Genomic DNA, 20,699 nt, shown 5'->3' on the forward strand with positions numbered 1-20,699 from the left:
TTATTCTTTTTTCCACAAGGTCCACTTTACTCTTATTGAGTGGAGGAGGGACAAGAACAAATAAAACGAACAAGAAAAACAGATTCTTCTTAAATCCTTGGAATTTAAGTTCTTATTGAGGATTTCAAATATTTGGATGCTTCCATGGATTTTGTTTTTTCCCTTAAAAGAATGATGCCAACTTTGAATGCAACTCCTGGGTCATTGCAATAATTCTAAATGGCTGATTGCAATTGGAAAAAAACCAAGAAACAACAAAACAAACCTAGTGTTAGTTCACGTTCCCTGGAGAACATTTTAATAATAACAGCCAGTAGAGACACCCATCTCCAATCTCCAAAGCTATCCTGAATTCCAGTTGGTGAGCAAAATCAGTGCCACTGGTTGTCCTGAGCAAAATGTTCGGTCACTTTTTTGTGACATCAGGGGTATATTTTAATATGTTATATGTATTTTAAATGATAAGAGAGGTATGTACGTAATTGCTCTGTCTTCATAGCATTAGTCATACTTGTTTTTATTAATGTTGAGGCTTGGATGGGAGCAACTGCAGATGATAGCAGTATTGTTATGATATAGCGTGATCTGCTGCATGATATTCCTTGAGGCCCCTGTGCAGGGATCACAGTAGAGGCCCGGACGGCCAGTCGTGCCCTTTCTCATTTGTCTCATATGTTCCCAGTGGTGGTGAGTTAGCTCAGAAATCATTTCTCCATTCTGTGCTCAGTAACAGATACTGGGGGAATAATAAAACATAGGGCCTGGACCTTTCATTTCTATAGCCTGTGGTTATACTGGTGTCCGCTTTGAATCATGAAATGTTTATGATTTCTGCAAATGGGAAGATGGAAACAAAATAAAAACATCCAATCCTTTCTGGGGATTCTTTGAATGTGTTGCTTGTGGTTAAAATTTGATTATCTTATTACAGGATGTTAATAATTTGACTTAAACTACAAGTGTCTAAGTTGAAAGGAACCATTTTCAATGGTAATTTTTAACTTCTAAATTTAATATTTAAGACTACAGTTTTCTTTATGCCTTGAAACTTATAGGTGAGAAACTTGGGGTTGATCTAACAGGATATACTGAATTACTCAATTCACCTTGCGGGGAGGGAAACTGGAGACATGTTTGGGGAAGTCTGAAATTACATTCTGGTGATTATCTGTTGGAACCCAGATGCCCTGAGCTTCCTGGCATGTGGCCCCTCTCATGTAGTGTGCTGCTTGACTCATTGGTAACTGACACCCTCAGAACAGGTCCCCTGGAAGGCAGCACTAGCAAATGCTTCCAAAGACCCTTTAAGGGCAGGTGGTAGAAACGGCATCAGGGCTAAATATATGGAAAATTCACAGTAGCATGTTGGATTTATTGTTAGAAGAGCAGAAGATATGTAAAGAGCTTTTTCTTTCCCTTTTAATTGATTTGGATTAGTGTGTTAACACTATTTGGATGCGTTGGTTTCTTTTTTATAAATTCAGGAGAGAGTTGTACAAACATATGCTCTACATTTTCTTTTTTAAAAAATTTTATTAATTAATTAATTTTTTAAAGTTCCATGATTCATTACTTGCTTATAACACCCAGTGCACATGCAATACGTGCCCTCCTTAACTACCCATCACCAGCCTGTCTCCATTTTCTATGGCTTGTTTTGTTTGGATGTGTAGTGTAGTGTCTGTTACAGAGTGACACCTGGTGTTTGATGTGTTTGTGACACTGGCCAGGTTGAAAGGAGAGTCTGGCTTGAAGTCTGCATGCAGTGCACCTGCTGTTCTTGAAGACCTTGGGCATTCACTGAGTGAACTTGGCAGAGTGGCCAGTCCTGAATTGATTGCAGGTCTGTGACAGCTTCTTCTTCTAATTTTTAAAGATTTTATTTATTTATTTATTTATTTATTTATTTATTTATTTATTTATTTGAGAGAGAGCGCACACGCATGTGCATGAGGCAGATGGAGAGGCACAGGGAGGGGGAGAGGCAGGCTCTCAGCTGAGCAGGGAGCCCCACGTGGGGCTTGATCCCAGGACCCCAGAATCATGACCTGAAACGAAGGCAGATGCTTAACTGACTGAGCCACCCAGCTGCTCCTCTGTGACACTTTCTAATTATGTTGAGGCAACCATTTAAATCCTGTAAGTTTCTAGGATGGCAAGAACAACAAAGTGGCATCTCACTCAGGCTTTGTTAATTCACTACTCATTACTTACTTGGAAACTCTTTGGAAGTGATTTTTTTGTTTTGTTTTGTAACAACAACAACAGAAAAAGCACAGCAAAAACTGTTAACCGGTTGTGCTGGTACCAAAATTGAAGAGACCTGAAAAATACGGTTTTTAGCCAGAAAATAGGAGCTTGTGTGAAATGCAGAAAAGTATGGCATGTTTGCTTGTGACTGAGATTTCCCATATAAGATCCTTGTGAAAAGAAGGCTCCTCTTGAATTTGTTTTAGCAAGTGCTTTATTCAGAGCAAAACCATATAATGTGGGTAGAATTCTGTGCTACTAATTTGGGGATTTGTGAAGGTCTCTGGATAGTCACTGATTAGAAATAAAGAGTCTAGTGCAGTTTGATTTTTGTTAAAAAGATATTAGACCTTTGCATGATCTCTGGCAAAGTGAAAAACTAACCTCTTACAGTTTATCAAGTGCCTACACTTCCCATGTTTTTGAATATTGCATTTTTAGTATGATGAAAATGATTTCCTATCTGTATCTGTCTATTTTGATCAGTCTTGATGGTACTTTTCTCCACTCCATGGTTCTGTACATCTCATGCTGGTGCTCTTGAATACCCTCTTTTCCCCACTACCCCATCCTTTGTTTAGAGCTTCAGTCTTCCCTCCTACTGGAGTATCCTGATAACTAACTAGTCCATTGGTCTGTGATCTTCTGCCCCTTCTGTCTCCCTCACCCACCTGGAAGGCTCTTTGTATAAGTCATTCTGATTCCTTTGGCCTTTCAGATGAAGACTGAACTCCCTGCCAAAATGTTCAAGGCCCTTCCTGATCTGGCCTCTGCCTGCCTCTCCATCCATTGTCACCCACCTTACTTTTGCTTCTACTGGCAAGAAAGCAGCAAGGTGGTTTTTGTTTTTCTCCTGCTACTGCTTAGTCTGCCTAAAATGTCCTCCGCTGCCTAGCTTACTCCTATGTATTCGTCAGGATTCAGTTCAAAGGTGATCTCCCTCTGGAAGTGTGCCTTGTGGTACTCAGTTCCTTGTGCATGTACTGAGATCCCTGATGCTCTTGCCTTTTCCCCCGTAGAGCTATCATTTTTAGAGCAGGAGGAATATCCTATGTCGCTTTATCTCTGATCCCTCACACGGTACCTGGCACAAAAAGGGCACTTAAGAATACTTATTAATGAGTCAAATAAATGGTAGATTTAGAGGAAACTTGTTTTAATTACCTACACTACTACCAATTCAAATCCTCATCTATAGCTTAGTGATTTGCAGTACTTGGAGATGCTTTTGTTGTTATGAAATTTGCTTTTCTTTTCTTTTCCTTAAAATCACCTTTTCTAAGCTTATTTCTAAACTTATTTTTATTTCATTCTGATAATATAGATAATTAAACTCGACAGGTTTGCCTCTTTTTCAGCTTTTACCAGTTTTTGTTCTACCGCATTCACATTGTTGATAATCTTTAGTCTGTAATTATATATATATATTTTTTAAACTTGATTGGTGCTCACAAGAATGTTTTAAAATCCCTCAAGTACTTGCACATTTTTTTAGTTTAAACTCTCCAAGGTGGACATGCAGTGCATTGAGTTTACTTGTGACTTGTACAACTCCTACTTTGAGGGTGTATTCACATGGCTTAGAAAAATAACTTGGTAAATTTTCATAAATGTTAGAATCTGTGAAGAGAAATTTTGTCTCTCTGTATGTACATTAAACCACTCAACTGTATTCAGAGATGTTGTATTTCAGTGTACGACCTCTTTTATCTGTCAAATGTAGAGTGCATGAAAATCTCCTATGATAAATATATTTCCCCTAAGGTACTGCATTTCATTTATTTTCATGTAGTTTTTTTTTTAAAGATTTTATTTATTTATGTGACAGAGAGACAGCCAGAGAGAGAGGGAACACAGCAGGGGAGAGGGAGAGGAAGAAGCAGGCTCCCAGCCGAGGAGCCCGATGTGGGACTCGATCCCGGAATGCCGGGATCACGCCCTGAGCTGAAGGCAGACGCTTAACGACTGCGCTACCCAGGCGCCCCTATTTTCATGTACTTTTTAATTTTACTTTCATGCTGTGTTATTGGTTGCCTAAAGGTTTGTATTATCACTAACTTGTGAATTACATTTTTAATCTAATTTTTAGAAATTTTTTTTATTATGTTATGTTAGTCACCAAACAGTACATCCCAAGTTTTTGATGTAAAGTTCCATGATTCATTAGTTGCGTATAACACCCAGTGCACTATGCAATACGTGCCCTCCTTAATAACCATCACCAGCCTATCCCATTCCCCCACCCCTCCCCTCTGAAGCCCTCAGTTTGTTTCCCAGAGTCCATAGTCTGTCATGGTTCCTTCTCCCTTTTTTTTCCCACCCCTTCATTCTTCCCTTTCTTCTCCTGCTGATCTTCCTACTTCTTATGTTCCATAAATGAGTGAAACCATATGATAATTGTCTTTCCTGCTTGACTTATTTCACTTAGCATTATCTCCTCCAGTCCTGTCCATGTTGCTGCAAATGTTGTGAAATCGTTCTTTTTGATGGCTGAGTAATATTCCATTGTATATATGGAGCACATCTTCTTCATCCAGGCATCTGTTGAAGGACATCTTGGCTCCTTCCACAATTTGTCTATTGTTGACAATGTTGCTATGAACATTGGGGTGCATATGGCCCTTCTCTTCACTCCGTCTGTATCTTTGGGGTAAATACCCAGTAGTGCAATTGCTGGATCATAGGGTAGCTCAATTTTTAACTTTTTAAGGGATCTCCACACTGTTTTCCAGAGTGGCTGTACCAGCTTGCATTGCCACCAACAGTGTAAGAGGGATCCCCTTTCTCCACATCCTCTCCAACGTTTGTTCCTTCCTGCCTTGTCTGTTTTTTCCAATTTTAACTGGCGTAAGGTGGTATCTCAATGTGGTTTTGATTTGAGTTTCTCTGATGGCTAATGATTTTGAGCATTTTTCATGTGTCTGTTATCCATTTGTATGTCTTCATTGGAAAAGTGTCTGTTCATCTCTTCTGCCCATTTTTTGATTTGATTATTTGTTTCATGTGTATTGAGTTTGAGAAGTTCTTTGTAGATCTTGGATACTAGTCTTTTATCTGTAGTGTCATTTACAAATATCTTCTCCCATTCCGTGGGCTTCCTCTTAGTTTTTTTGACTGTTTCCTTGGCTGTGCAGAAGCTTTTTATCTTGATGAAGTCCCACAAGTTCATTTTTTTCTTTTGTTTCTCTTGCCTTTGGAGATGTGTCATGAAAAAGTTGCTGTGGCCGTTGTTAAAGAGGTTGCTGCCTATGTTCTCCTCTAGGATTTTGATGGGTTCCTGTCTCACATCAAGGTCTTTCATCCATTTGGAGTTTATCTTTGTGTATGGTGTGAGAGAGTGGTCAAGTTTCATTTCTTTGCATGTAGCTGTCCAATTTTCCCAGCACCATTTATTGAAGAGACTGTCTTTTTCCCCACATTTTTAATCTATTTGAAATGATTCCCTTTGTTCCCCTTAAAGCCTTTTCACTTGCTATTGATACTACTTTGCTGTGTGTTTGTGCCCATGCACACCTGATAGATCATTTTCTGTGCTTTATTGTTAATCTTTCTGTGTTTGAAAGCCACTTCTGAATGACTTGGTCTTTGGTAGAGGAATTTAACCTATTTGTATTTATGATGTTTTATGTGTGATAATCAACATTTTGGGGTTTTTTTCTACTTTTGTCTGTTGAGGGAGAGGTCACTTTCACTTTATGGAATGTACTTTGTGATTTGGAAAATATACTTTCTATTTTCTATCATTCAAATAATTATCTTTAGTAATATTTTTTAGAATGCCAATTTATTTACTTATTTATAATTTAAATTCAGTTAGCCAATATACAGCACATCACTAGTTTTTGATGTAATGTTCAGTGATTCATTAGTTGTGTATAACACCCAGTGTTCATCACATTACGTGCCCTCCTTAATGCCCATCACCCAGTTACCCCATGCCCTCGCCCCAGTCCCTTTCCACAACCCTCAGTTTGTTTCCTAGAGTCAAGAATCTCTCATGGTTTGTCTTTGTCTCTGATTTCTTCCCATTCAGCTTTCTCTTCCTTCCCCATGATCCTCTGTGCTATTAATAATTATCTTTAAATTAGCAAAGTACCATTTGGAACTTTTTTCTTCCAATTATTCATATCAAGAGTAAAGCAGTACTTGATGATAGTCCCATGCTTTTACTTTAATCCCATATATTTTTTGTACTTCTCACTTCTCAGCTATTTTAAGTATTTTGTATCCGGATTGTTTTCCTATAATATTTTTAGAATGTTATTTCTCTTAGGTTAATCATTTTGGGGATTTACTCTAGTTTTCATAACCATCTTAACTCCTATTATATAAATATAGCTCCCTGTCACAGGGTTTAGACCTTCACACCTTTGTATTTGGATTGTTTAATTAATCTCTGTATTTGCTGGAATATGAATTTGTTTCATATGTCAAGGAAGGAAGATATGTGGCTGCTATACTTCCAGCTCTAGAATAGCTTTCTTTTAGATTCAAACATATAAATCTGGCTATCTACTTTCTGAATCATAATCTTTTTTTTTCCTCAAAATTTTGAATTTTGTTTGCTTTTTAAAATAGCTATAGTTTAGTCTAGCTCTCTTTATCATGTACTGATTGTTATCTAAGGACCTGGTCTACTTTGGGACTTCAGTTCTCCATATGGGTGGTATTCTGGTGCCCATTCTACTTGGCTTAGCCTACAGTGAGCCATTGACCACACTGTCTTCTGGAGCTTAATGTTGCAGAGAAAAGGACTATTAACCTGATTTTTGTTCCTTCATAGATATTCTGCTTTTGTAGATTTGTGTAGGATTTTTAGTTATATATAGAATTTACAACTTTAAACATGCTATATCTGGGTATTTATCTCTGTTCAACCTCTTTAGTTCCAACGAGGCCTTGTGATCCACAGGGTTACAGTGGGGGACTTTGTGGCAGACTAGAGATTCATGCTTTCTGTGTTTTTTTTTTAAATAATTTTTTCAATTATATTGTGTTAGTCACCATACAGTACATCCCTAGTTTTTGAGTAAAGTTCCATGATTCATTACTTGCGTATAACACCCAGTGCACCATGCAATACGTGCCCTTCTTAATACCCATCACCAGCCTACCTCATTCTCCCACCCCCCTCCCCTCTGAATCCCTCAGTTTGTTTCCCAGAGTCCATAGTCTCTCATGGTTTATTCCCCCTTCTCTGTTTTTATCTCCATGTAATATTTTCTGATTTCAGCATGTAACTTATTTGTGCATCACCATTTTCTTTATTTTTCCAGATCTTAAAAAAGATTCAGTGTCCTCTTGGATCTTTTAAGAACATGACTCAGAAATTCTTTTAAAAAAATTACCTTATTTCAGCAAATCTCTTTCAGAAGGAGGAATCTCCATTTCTCTCTAGGACGGTCTCCTCCTTTGCTACATATTCTGGATATGTTCTGCTTTCATGGGAGGGGAACCACCCCTGCCCCTCCTGACTCCTTGCAATTTCGTCTGTGCTTTAAGCAGTGATTTCTCAAAGTGTTTTGGCTTAGATGGGATCCTTTACCCTTTCTGGGTTTTAATTGCTTAATGTGGTTTTCAACATTTTAATATTGGTTGGTTTCTAAAATATAGGAGGGAGAAATTAGAGGTCCCTCCATTTTTATTATATTACATTTTTCCTTTAGGTGTCTTTGTCCTGTATTTTAGTCTCTCTTTTGAAGTGTTTTCATTCATTCATTTTTACCTTAAACGAGGAAAGTATTGCCTCTTAAGTGATGATCTAAATCAAGCATTACGGTTTACTGTAATGTTTGGAAGCACAATTCCACGCTCAGTTCTTTATCAAGTACCTACTTGTCAGGTTCTGTGTTTCCACCATGTTAGAGTGTGAGCACCTTCCCTAAACTGGGGCATTTCCTTATGTCTGCCTATACACGTGAACTAAAATTAGAATTCCTGTTGTCTTCCTCTTTTTCATTTCCCACTCATTCATCTCATTGTGCGTGAAGTTCTTATTAGGAAACATGAGGTGCCAGGTACTGTTCTTGGAGTTGGGGATACAAGATGGCTAATAGAGGGTCCCTTCTCTCAAGAAATGTAGCACCTAGCAGTGGGGTGGGCCCTGTGTCCATCTAGCTAGCAAGCATGCTGGTGAGGGGTGTGGTGAGAGGTTTGGTTGAAGTGGACCCTTCTGAAGAGGTAATGGTTCAGTTTGGTCTTAAAGACTGAAGAGGATGTAACAAGGTGGAGCTGTGCTTTCCTCGCTCAGTAACAGCATGGCTAGTCATTAGATGGGTACTGTACTGTTCTGGAAGGGATTGCCATATATGAAGAAAAGCACTACCTTTTTCGCTAAAAACATAGTCATCTTATATTTCACATTATGCAGTTCCTTATTTTAGCCCCTTTCTCTTAAATTTTAGGTCCTCAAACAAGTGTTGACATCCAGAGTTCAATGCAGATATTTTGTCCACACCGGAGGGTCGAGTCATTGTTAGTAGGAGATGCGTGGCTAGGCCCATGACAGCTGAAGAACAAGTTGCCCTCTCTGTAGGTCTACCTGGAAGCATCCGTGCTTCCAGCCTCCTTCTGCTGTGAGTCTGTCTGAAACCACACTGTCCTTGTGGCTCAGGTACTCATCGTGTTTCCTTTAAACCCAACTGCCCAGTTGTCAGAAGTTTTCTGACCTTTTATTACTCCAAAGGTCAAGTAACTAAGACTTAATGTTCTTGTAAACCAAACTCCCTATTTTTTCCCTTGTCAGCACTTCCTTTACCTTGCACCCTATGTCATTTGGCTAGTTTCAGGGAGAGTTGTACCCCATGCTCCCTACTTCTGGACATAACAAGTTTAGCTGGCCATTGTTTTGGTAGATGACCTCACATGAGTTAGGATGTAATCTTGTCCTCATTCTTCATCGTCCTACCTTTCTAAGTGGAATTGAAATCAAGTGTGAATCGACTGCGATATGTTGCAATCATCTGGTAATAATTTGGGAAAAAAATGTTTCCCACACAAATTCAACGAAGATCAGCAGTTTTAAAGTACACTATAGCATCTTGTATAAACTCCAGCTTACATTTCACATTATTTGTGGTCATGCAGTAGGTTCTGAAGAAAAAAAGAACTATGGATAATCAGTTAAAAGAATGACAGATTCCCTGATGTGCTGATCAGTAGTAATACCTAATTTTGATTTCAAGTGTGCTATAATGGATTACCATATAGATGCAGCTGAGCACTGAGCATTCAACAGAGCCATGTGTTTTTCGGAAAAGTAATATTCACACTGTGTGGCTTTCTTGAAAATTTTTTAAATTTTACTCTCCAGAGAAACTACAAACAAGATGTCAATAGCTTTATGTGGCATTCCCAGTAGTGTAGCTTAGAATATCGGCTGCAGTAGAAATGGCACGATGTGTTTGCTTCAGCAAAGGTAGGCTTCATCTGGGACTTTCTGAGGGACAGGCTTAGCAGTTAGACACAGATGGTCGTGTGGGGCTTTATTTTTATAGCCTTCAGAGACTTTAACGAATAAAAAATGGTCCTTGCAATATTTGGGTACACAAAGAAGCATGAGCGTGGGTGACGTTTCAACCTTTGAGTTGTATCAATTTGTTCTGTCCATTTGGGAATGTTTTTAGTAGCTCAGACTACAAACGTGGTGTTTCATATTCAAACCTTATTGAGTTTATTTTTGAGTGTCTTTAAAGTCCATCCATTTTATAAATAAGAAAACTTTTATCTAGAAGTGGTGATGATGATAGGCCTGACCTCAGAACAAGTTGCAGACTACGAGTGGTGACTGACAGTATGCAGGTGTGTAGATACACGTCATCTTGCTATGTTCTTTAGTTTTCTTTGTATTAAAAAGACATTTTTCTCTATTGCACATTAAGAAAATAAACCCAAATCAAGGAGACAGATAAGTATTTTGGAAAGCTGAAAAGCATGATTCAGTGCCAAATTGGTTTCCTGACTAAAGTAAAGGTCTGAAGAACAGTGGGCATGCTGCCAAGCATTCATCTAGTCCAATATCAAATCTATCCTGAATCCGTAGAGTAATTCTCTCAGCATCTTCTATACGCTGTTTTAATTTCAAGTGGCTGGATGGGATCAAAACAAGATCCCGGAATGCAGCTGGGGTGCCCAGTGCCCTTGGTGGAGAATGCATGAGAAAGCAGGATACTGAGTCATTGCCGTGCCATTCACTCAGGAAGAGTGAACTACAAAGTCGGAAGCAGAAGAAGGCCTGGAAGGACTCAAGGGGCTTAGGCTTCAGTCAACATGAGGCAACAGCTCATTGTCAAGAAACAATGTCAGCAGAGACGGTGTCCCTGGAGTAGGGTGCACTGCTCTTAGTACTTCAGGCTCTTAATATGTTGGAAATATTCTAATTAATCATTGGAAGATTATTGTGGCAGAGAGATGTGCTGCTCACATCGCCCTTCAAGAAAGAATTTGCTACGGAACTGCAAGGAGCAGGGTTAGCTGGCAGCCCGAGGCTGTCAGTGCCTTCAGCTCTCCAGCCACAATTACCTCTTCTCATCCCCAGCCATTGACTGAGCAAGGTGGTGGTACAAGGACCTAGTCATTTTCAGGCACACCAGACCCCTCTAATGCATCATCTTTGCTGTGGTGCTTCTGCTAAGCTGGCAGAGACTTTTAGCTCTGTATGGTGGTCTGAGGCTCCCTGGCCACTCCTACTTCCTCATTTCCCTTCCACAGATGTTCCTTTACAGTAAACCAGGGCACTCCTAACTCCACCACAGTGTCTATCCTCAGAGAACTCAGCCTGCAATGATCATTATTCATCTGTTATCAAACATACCGAACTAGCCTCTGTAATAAATTTTTCAGTGAAGGGAAGTATGAGTTAGAACCATAAAACTTAGATGTGAATGGAGGCCTCCCTTCAGTCTGGAAACCTCCTAGGCCATCTCCAGGCCGTGCTTTTTCTCGGTGCTAGAGTTGCTCATGTGGTCAGCAGCAGCCTGACTGCTGAGACTCTGGTCCTTATTCTCAGGTCCAGAGTCATTGATTTTCTCTTTGCTTGTGATGTTTTCCCACAACTTGTAGACAGCTCTCTCGGTCCTATAGTCCTGTCTGTGTCCTTGTCTGCAGCTCATGGGCATGTTGAGCTGTACATTCTGTTGCTAGGACAGTGCTCGCGTGGGTTCTTATTAAAATATTCCATAGAGAACGTACTTATTTTTACTTCTTCTGATTCCCTTTTACCATAATGGTACTTACAACATAACCTGGTTTTAACCTTACTTCCTTTTGTGTATTACTCATCTAATACACATGTTGGTGTATATTGCAAGGTGAAGACCACTTGATTTTTCCCCCAAAAAAGCCATTTATTTGTCTCTGCACAATTTATAGATTGATCGATCCTGCCTGGTGGTTGATGTCTGACTGACAAAGGTTATGGGTTCTTCAGGCAGCAGATAATGCTGAGTTCTCTTGATTTAATACTGAAGTCACTTTTCTTATATTTTCATTTACATCAGTTTTCTTATATTTTCCAGCATCTTTTAACTTTTTCTAACTAAGTATATATATAAATAGTAATGAGTATTTTTAATCTCTGAGACAAATAAACGTGCAAACACCTGGGTTATTCAAATTTTCTTCTTTGACCTGTGCATATTTGTCTCCAGCTTCTGCTCTTCCTTCTTCCTTCTTTAAAAAAAAAAGATTTTATTTATTTATTTGAGAGAGAGAGCGAGCACAAGCAGGGATAGCAGCAGAGGGAGAGAGAGAAGCAGACTCCCCACTCAGCAGGGAGCCCGATGGTGCGCTCGATCCCAGGACCCTGTGATTATGAGCTGAGCCGAAGGCAGATGCTTAACCGACTGAGCCACCCAGGCGCCCCTTCCTTCTTCATCCTTATTGTCTTTGGAGAACTTCAGTGCACGGATATCTCTAGAGTTTCGTTTTATCTCCTTTTAAGCTCTCTCAGAGGGATCTTATACACACACATGTTCAGCTGCTACCTATATCCTGTTACCATCCAAATCCTGCTTCTGCCCTCCAGGCCCATATATCTAATTGTCTAGAACATTTCCTTGAAGAAGTCCATTGACACCTCCATTTCCAGGATGTCCAGAACCAAACTTGACGTGCTTCAGTTCTGGGATTCCTTCTAGATTTGATATCTTAGATAGAAGTATTGCCATTTGCTGAGCTGCTGGGGAGTTATTCTTGAGTCCTCCATTCACCACAAGTACTCTGACTACCGATTTGACAGTTTTGCCTACTACATATCACTATTATATGCTTCTCCTCTTTATCTTGCTGACCTCTGTCCAGGCCACTTCATTCCTCCTCTGAAATGCTGCCGTTGCCTCTTCATTGATATCTCTGCCTTTCTTCTCAGCCGTCTTCAATTCCCGTCCAGCTGGAACCCGTTCAGTGAATGCACAGTGCTCCATGAGATCATAGCGTCACCTGCCTCTCCAGGCCCTTCTCCCCTCCTTACCTACCTGCCAGCCAAGTGGGCTCTCTTGCTGCTGCTGTTCCTTTCAGGTCCCAGGCTGTCTTTGCCTCTTGGCCTTCACACATGCTCTTCCTTTTGTTCCTGTTCTCCACGAGGCTAATTTAATTAATTCTGTAAGTCTCAGCTCAAGTGTCCTTTTTTCCTGGAACCATTCTGTGAAGCTTCTACTGAGATGAGGTGCTCTCCCCCTCACCTCTGCAGCCGCTCAGAGAAATTTCTGTCAGCATTTTTTTTTCCTGAATGATATTTTCTTTATCATCTCTCTTGCCCATTAATCACGAAACCCTTAAAAGGAAGAACTAAATAGTTTATTTATATTTATTTTATTTCTACATTTCAAATACCAAGCTTGGTATCAAGTGTGTAGGTATTTTTCACTAAATGGGGTATGATATACATGTGCCCATTGTGTGTATATAAGTGTGTTTGAGTGTATGTCAGCGTTAACACGTAGTAAAAGAAGATATAAGATACCCTTTAGAGTTATGGGCTTATGAGATGCTGAGCCAGCATGTTCTAGAGGAAGTCTGAAGTGGAAATGTAGGAGAGAACTCCTGTGATTGTCAGCACGTGATCAGCCACATACTGCTTTTAATATATATAATCAGAAATAGTCTTCAATCTAGTTTAGATAGCATTTTCATCTGTGTAGATGTGTGCTATGAAGAATTTATAAGAAAGGCCATAACTAAATACATTTATATTTTATTATGTTTGCAAAATATTGAAAAATTAGTTCTTTTAAGTTATACAGCTTTTATTTATTTATTTTTTTATTTGTTTGTTTGGGTTTTCCTTACTAAGTTTAGGGTTTAAAAAATGCCCACCCATTTTAATGTATTTTAATGTAAATACCGTTAAGTCAATGACATGTGGTAAGGAAAGACCCAGGTACATTTTATGTTAACGTGAACAGAGGACCAAGGCAAAGATTAGGATACTTGTAAATCTCAAAACAGTTCTGCAAGTAAAAAGCATGCATAATTCTTCTGCTGAGTATTTATTTGAGCACATGCTATGTGCCAACCATGCACTTGGTTGGGGACACTTCCGAGAAAAGACAGAGGCGTCCTTGTTCTTGTGGGTCTTCTACTCTGGGGGAGGGAATACCGCCTTCAAATGAGTGAATGTGAAGATCACTTCAGCTAGGGGTTAGGGCTAGGAAGATGGCAGAACAGGTGGTAGAGAAAGCATCAGAGCAGTGGTGAGGTGGTGCCGAGAAAGAAGGCCCAGAGAGGCCTCTGTGGGGAGGTGGCGCTTGCAGTGAGAGGGATGGTGAGGCGAGGCCATCAGCACAAGGCTGTGGGTGGAGAAACATCCAGGCCAAGCAAGGAGTCTGCCTTTTAAAGTCACTCACTTCTGATGGAAGTTTACCTATCATGCTTTTTCTCAGTGGATGTTCTTACCCGTTCATTGTTGTCAAATGAGAACAAATGAAGTAATACAGGTATATGTCACTGACCCAGGGGAACGTTAAGACAAGAAAATGAAAACAAAGCAAAACCTCGGGCTGGCTCAAATGGAGGAGGCAGGGTCTTAGCTGCCTGGAAATATACTTATTCAGGAGAGCTGGATATACATTTTTACCTTCATCTTTCAATCTAGGCTAGAGTATTAGCCTAGATAAACCTAGAATGAGGATTTTTCATGGTAAAATAGTGATGCGTTATCAATACCAAGAAATATATTTTGATCAGTTTTTGGATTTCTACACTTCTTAAAAAGGTAGGTGCAGATAAAATACAAAGAATCTTATGACCCAAGAGTGACTTGACTAAAAATAAACTTAGAGTGGGGAAAAAAAAAAAGGTATTTGGGTTTTTTTTTTTTGAAAAGCTGCTTTTATTAGCCAAATACTCTTGTGCATCGTACGTTCATTCTTTATTGTATCTTCCAATGTGTGGGGTGAAGGGGGTAGAATTCCTAACTGCAATCCTAACCTTATTTTTAGCTATTATTTTCAAGAAATTCTTGGCAGCAATTTCATTTCGTTGTTCATCCATGTGCTCATGATCTTATCCTCCTTGTTGTTCATCTTTCTTCCGACTCTGGTCCTTGTCCAGAGACTAATAATGATGATAATGGAATGGGGAAGTGGAAGGTGAAAAAGCAGAAACCGGGGAATCTGGCATTTGAGAAATTATTACTTTAATATGAACTTAAGCAATGGCTATGATTCAATTAAGATAAAATGATCCTTTTAGGGGTTTTTTCCTTCTTTTTCTTGTTTTCTTTTAGGAGGAATTAAACATGGGACAGTGATGCCTTTAAGGCACTCAGGGAAGGAAGATTGCTTGGGACAAGTAAAAGACACTGTCCCATGGGCTACAGGATCAAGTGCACTATTTATGTTATTAGAAATAGTTTTTTTTTTCTTTTCTGAAATACACACACACACAGCACTGTCATGAAATGTGTAGTTTATTTTCTCTTTATATCTTAACAATTTTTAAATTTGTTTTATAGAAAATACTGCAATTTCTACCTGAACGAATTTTCTTTCGATGGCATTACCAGAGTATAGGTAAGAACAATTTAAAGATTTTTAAAGTGATATAGATTTCTTCCAGTCGAATTTTCAAAATGTTTTCTATAATTAGCACCATCAAGATTAGGTTATAACAAGGGATGGTAAGAAGGGTATGCTGGTTAAAAGTAAGACAAGTCCAACCCGGACGTTGGAGGAAAACAGAATATCTATCTTGCCACAGGTGCTCCTTAAAAAGGACGCTTCATAGACCAGCAGCATCAGCCTCACCTGAGAGCTAGAAAATGCAGAATGTCAGGCCCATGCCAGACCTACCAAATCATGGCTGCATTTTTAACAAGAGCTCCAGGGGACTCTTGTGCACAAAATTGTTTGAGAAACATTTGATCCAGAGTATTTTTAAGTAATTTTTCATTTTTTCCTTACAAAAATATCTTGTTCTTCAAGATTTTATCATTGATGCAGAGTTACTCTGTTTGAATGCTTTAGGGTGTGGCAGCAGGAGGGAACTTGAAATATAGCCAAGTTACCACGGCTGCCCTTTCTGTGCAGCTCTTGACATCGAACAGTGTTTCCTCTCAATTTAATATTCATGGCACAACTAGTGTAATTTGTGCTACTGACTGTGACTCCAACTTTTTGTTTAGAGAGTGTCTGGTTTGGTCTTTCTGCCTTTGAAGACTGACAGTTCCTCCCTTTTTCCTCCTTGCCAGATGATCATATTTGGGAGAACATAACCTTATAATGGGATCTTAACTCTCTGATCATTCATTCATTCATTCATTCATTCAAATACCTCTTGAGAGAGAAACAAAGTCCTGGGGCAGAAGCAAAGAATATCTCACCATGCTTGTATTGTATAAGCTGATTGCCAGGGTGGGGGATAGGTGAGAAAAAAAAATAATTACAGTATAATTGTCACTATGAAAAGTGTAATGGTAGCAATGAAGAAAGTCGAGCAGTTCTATTCAGAGGACTTGAGGAAGGCTTCAAGAGAGGTAATCTCTACCTGAGCCTTGAAATAGGAGTGTGGAAAGGGTTTCCTAGATGGGAGATCGATCTGTGAAAGACATGGGACATGAAAGAACATGGCACATTCAGTGGATATTTCAAAATTCAGAATCCCAAATTTAATTTAGTACTATTTATATGAAAAATATAACTGACCCTTATAGAAACTGAACTGTTTAGTGAAATATATATAATAAATACATCTACTTAACTGAATGATGATATCATTACGTGAAGGTAGATGCCTTGGTCTTTAAATCTTTCAAATACACAAAGAAGGTTTCCCTTTAAATTTTAGCATTATCAGTAGCATTTCTGTTAATTGCTACTTCGACATTGTGTATTTAAAGTAAAAACTTAAAAATGAAATGGTAGGGGCGCCTGGGTAACACAGTGGTTAAGCGTCTGTCTTCAGCTCAGGGAGTTATCCTGGAGTTCAGGGATCGAGTCCCACATCGGGCTCCTCCCCTGGGAGCCTGCTTCTTCCTCTCCCACTCCCCTGCTGTGTTCCCTCTCTCTCTGGCTGTTTCTCTGTCACATAAATAAATAAAATCTTAAAAAAAAAAATGAAATGGTAAGTATAATCTGAAGGGGAATCATAGGGATTTGTAACACTCCGTGGTGTAGGAGAAACAGATGAAAATGAGAAATAACTGCATGCAGACCTTTTTATTTGTGCTAGATATAATCCGTTCATTCTGTTTATATCGTATGTATGAAAACCCTACTCATTTTCTACAGAGAGTATTTTAAAATGTCTGAAGCTTAATAGCCCCCCTCAGCCTGAATAAACTTACTAGGAATGGGTGTAGAAACTCATTTGCTCTTTGTGTTGTGAAACTTTATGCATCTAGTAGGTGGTGTATGGTATCACCTTAATTCTGGCTACTATTACCACATGGACTGGTTACGATTGCAGGTACAGTTAGCTTTTTACCCAGTTTAATAGTGTCTGACTGAGAACAGTGACTCTTGAATTGGGATTGCAGAGTACTAGTCTCCTAAGCCAGCATAAGAACAGGTGCTGTTTATCTAGTTTAGTGTGTAGAATAAGCGAGTTTATCTAGTGTATGGAATAAGCGTCTGTGTAACAAGGTCAGAATGAGTCATGTTTTAGAATGTTGACGTATAAGGGGCGCCTGGATGGCTCAGTCGTGAAATGTCTGCCTTCGGCTCAGGGCATGATCCCAGGGTCCTGGGATCCAGCCCCACATCAGGCTCCCTGTTGAGGGCCTCCTTCATCCTCTCCCACTCCCCCTGCTTGTGTTCCCTCTCTGGCTGGCTGTCTCTCTGTCAAATAAATAAATAAAATCTTAAAAGAAAAAAAAAGAATGTTAAAGTATGAGCACTTGCATATAAAATCATCCTTATTTTGATGCTTATATGCTTAATACTTGAATCAAACAGGCTCTTTTCAGATAAATGTATTTTTGCATGATTTATCAAACTGGGTAGAAGTTGGTGGTTAGGTCTCCAGACCTTTTATTATGATCTTCAGGCTGAATCTACTTTGGAATCAGAATTTTTCAGATTTTAGAATAGCAGTGTGGTATATTAATGTTCAAGAAACATTAACGCAATGTTGATGTCTATATGTAACAGCCCAGGGGACTGGACAGCACCCTGTAACCAAGAGAATTCTTGTTTCTGTAGCCTAAGATATGAATATTCAGCATCAGTGGGATAACTAAATCCAAAATAACCTCAGGTTAGTCGGGTGTTGCCACCACATGAGTTCAGATGCAGATCAGGTCCTGTCCACTAGTGAATTACACACAAAAAGCTTTTGTTTTCATAGCTTCTTGGATTTTGAAATTGCTGATAAGGGATTGTGGATGAGCAGTTCTACACATTTTCTTGACCTCGTTCTCTTGCATTCTTCTCAGTTTATTTGGATTTGTTAAAATGGCTACCATTTTGTCACTCAAGGTCTTGACCAAGTTAGTTATAAAAACTGAGACTATAAGGAAACACCAGATTTCAAAAGGAAGGAATGTGCGTTCAATATTTCCATAGCATCGGTATCTTCTTGACTTCCTCGAAACCTCTTGAGGGTAGGACAGGAAGCTTTTCACTAGTCAATTCCAGGCATTCTACATACCTAGTATCCCTCATTTTAGATCTCTTATATTCTAGATATCTAATATTTCTTACCTAATCTGAAGACCACTACTGTATAAACTACTTAATTAAATGTTACCATGGCTGGTAGTGGCCAAGTTACTCTGGAATACTGAGTTAGAACCTTGAAGCTGGGTTCACACACCACTGCTTTGGTATACTTCCTGCCACACACTACAAATAATGTCCCTAAGTATAGAAACCTAAAATAAGAGCAAGTCCTATATTCTGCAAGTCTTAAAAGTTCTCAGACCTATCAGATAGCCAGGCTTATACAGAGAAAGAAGTGAATTTGAAGCATCAACTGCCACAGTGTGAAGTCCATTTGAAGTCAGTTTCTTATCCTGCGATCTTGTTTTGTCAGTAGCAAAGAGAGAGGTTCTGTTTCTCTCTAAACTGTTTTTAGAGGGAGAAAGTAGTCTATAAGTTTCTCTATGCGTAAGGATGTAAAGGCTGGCTCCTTGCTATATATAAGCCATTGAATGAGGAAGCCTGTTTGGACTCTCAGTGTTGTCATGTGAAATGAACACTGTTCATTATTCCAGGTATCTAGAGATACTGCTTCAAGTGAGGTTTAGAGGGTAGGAAGATCAGGGAGGTGACTGACAGAACACTCACCAACCATGATGTCTGCCAACCTGCTACTCAACTGTTTGTAAGTTCCCATGACTCATTATGAATGGGAACATTTTCCTAAAGTCAATTTTAGTCCAATACATCATGGTGGACAAGGGTGGGCACTTGAAGCCTTATCTCTGTAATAATGAGAGCTGATAGGATGTGAGGAGATGATAAAGAATGGCACATCAGTAAACCAAGAATATTTGGTGCAGGGACAGGCTCTGGCCCCCTTTCATGTGCCCATGCATCATCAGTACAGGATTCAAGTTATATGGGTTTGCTTTAAGAGGGTTTACTGCTCATGAGTCTCTAGGAAGCACATTTCCTGTCCCGTTCAGTGTTCAGTGCTATGCCTGTATGCGGTAAATGTTTGCTGTGGGTGGAAGGATTTGTTTTGTACTAGAGATGTTTTCTATCAAAAATCTTCAAAATAAATAGCCCTTGAGTTTAAAGGAGTGGGCTCAAATGGAAGGTTCACAGAGTACCTCATATGTGTTTTTTATAGGAGTCGTTATTCATCTAGTTTGCTCAGCCAGGTTCTTCTGATACATAATATAAAAACCAATGCATAATACACTGCAGATTTGTTGATGACTTTGTAAGAGTATCCCTCGTGTTATGTCTGGGGCTACCCAGTGGCCTGACAGTGCTTGGGATGTGAGCACAACCTCTGAGCAGCCTTCTTTGTCAAAGTTTCTACAGCTCACTGAGCTCTAACTACTGCTGGGGAGCCTGAGCCCGACAGCCCTCCCTGGGTCCCTCATAGTCAGGACACACCACAGCCCCCTCTTCCTGAGGGAACAGGGTCTTCTGTGCACTTTACACTAGGACTCCCCCAGAGATGCATCTCGGCCAGGCTGAACTACGGGGACCCTGCATGCCTTTGTTGTCTACCAGGTGATGGCTGAGCCTAGTGCCCCTTTGACCCACTTGGTGTCTTCCCAGGGTCCTCTCTGGGGTGCTTTCATCATCATTACCCTGCATTTCTTGCCCTCCTTCCCACTTTGTACTCAGTCCTCTGGAAATCCTCTTACTGGGTTAAGCCACAGCCCTAGAGCCTCAGCCTCTTGATTTCACCTCCTCGGCTCTTTGAACCCTGGCTTTTCTCTCAGGCTTCTTTGTCTCCCTCAGGCCTGTGGGGGCGAGATCATGGTCTTTCTTTTCTCCAAGGCCCATTCCAGACCTCATCCACTACCCCCTCTGTAGAAACTTCTCCCTTGACTAGAACTTGTCCTTCCTCGTTGCCACCATGTTTTCTGATCTTCGGCTTAGTTGCCTTTTTTTTTTTTTTTTTAATGGCTTTGCTGTCTCCAAGTCCTTTGCCTTCATGCCAAGTTACCCATCAGCTCCTCGACTGCTCACCCTCCATGGTTTCCTGACTTTATCTTCTGCCCCCTTTTCATCATGCAGACCTGTATCTGAGCACAACCTCTGTCCTTCTGATGTTTCATTTAGTTACTTGCCGGCCACCTCCTCTGTGTTTTCCTTTTTAAAAAAGCAGTTCTTTTTGGGGAGTATAATTGACATACAATAAACTATTATGTGTAGGTAATGTTAATTTTGAGAAGTTTTGACATAGGTTTTTACCTAACATTATGACAATCAAGAGAATGTGAAATCATTATGACAATCAAGATACTGAACATAGCCATCATTCTCAGTGATTTTCTCATGCCCTTTTCCCACCTCCCTGCCCAGTCTCCAGGTCACCACTGATCTACT

The 20,699-nt window shown here is 39.8% G+C and overlaps 1 protein-coding gene across 2 annotated transcripts in view; it reads left to right on the forward strand.

Annotated features, from left to right (window-relative positions):
• The window catches only part of LOC125283109 (ral guanine nucleotide dissociation stimulator-like), a 107,588-nt gene that overhangs the window by 43,826 nt on the left and 43,063 nt on the right, over nt 1-20,699 (forward strand). For both annotated transcript variants that reach the window (XR_008959417.1, XR_008959418.1), the window contains exon 4: nt 15,203-15,260. The gene's annotated coding sequence lies outside the window, so the exon portion shown is untranslated. The remainder of the gene's footprint in view (nt 1-15,202; nt 15,261-20,699) is intronic.

This window comes from Ursus arctos, unplaced genomic scaffold (assembly GCF_023065955.2).
Source record: "Ursus arctos isolate Adak ecotype North America unplaced genomic scaffold, UrsArc2.0 scaffold_16, whole genome shotgun sequence".
NCBI classification, from domain to species: domain Eukaryota; kingdom Metazoa; phylum Chordata; class Mammalia; order Carnivora; family Ursidae; genus Ursus; species Ursus arctos.